Here is a 756-nt window from a genome sequence, read left to right as displayed (position 1 = left end):
CAAGCCATATATTTTTAAAAAAGAAAAGAAAAGAGAGAAATATATAAATAGAGTAGCCAACTGCTAATCTGCAGCTTTGACCACACTTGACCCGAGCCCCCCGTCCTCTTCTTCCTTTCAGTTCGAACCCACGGACGACTGCACCTATGGCATTGCACCCGATTATCATGATGGGACCCATAGCCCGATCCAATCCAAACCGTTCATCAGATTCGGACCTTTAAAGAACCCGCACCTGTAGATGTCTGCTAATCAGAACACTTTGGTGTGACCCACTCGAACGTTAGATCTGCCCCATTTCCTTTTTCTATTCTTCTTCTTGTCCATTATTTTTTCTTCATGTTTTATGTTCACAATGGGGGTGTGATTTGTTGAATTCATACAGCGACATGAGCAATAACAATCTCGGAAACTCAATACCTTATCAACTTCCTCCAAACCTCCAACGACTGTAAGTTACACGAATGAAAATTTCTCACAACAATGTAAGATTTGGTGGTGACAGTTAAATATCTCATCTGCAGAAATCTGGCTGGGAATAGCTTCAATGGAGGCCTCCCTAATTCGATTTCCCAGATGACTTCTCTCAAATACCTGTAAGTTTGGCACCTTTTTTGTTTAATTCTGTTATGAATTTATATCGGAAACCTGAGAATTAAGCGGTGGTATTGGTGGTGAGTGTAGAAACGTGAGTCGCAATCAACTTCAGGTCGAATTGGGTGGCCAATTTGGTGGACAACTAACTGATCTCTCAAC

At 41.5% G+C, this 756-nt stretch overlaps 1 long non-coding RNA gene across 1 annotated transcript; it reads left to right on the top strand.

Moving 5' to 3' along the window:
• Positions 1-385: 385 nt before the first annotated feature.
• On the top strand, positions 386-756 carry LOC131222298 (uncharacterized). Its single transcript, XR_009159989.1, has 3 exons — positions 386-451; positions 525-596; positions 685-756. It is a non-coding gene; the product is annotated as an uncharacterized LOC131222298 (long non-coding RNA).

The sequence above is a fragment of the Magnolia sinica genome, chromosome 13 (genome assembly GCF_029962835.1).
Source record: "Magnolia sinica isolate HGM2019 chromosome 13, MsV1, whole genome shotgun sequence".
NCBI lineage: Eukaryota > Viridiplantae > Streptophyta > Magnoliopsida > Magnoliales > Magnoliaceae > Magnolia > Magnolia sinica.
The sequence above is the reverse complement of the archived record's forward strand: the minus strand, read 5'-3'. Positions and strand labels throughout refer to the sequence as shown.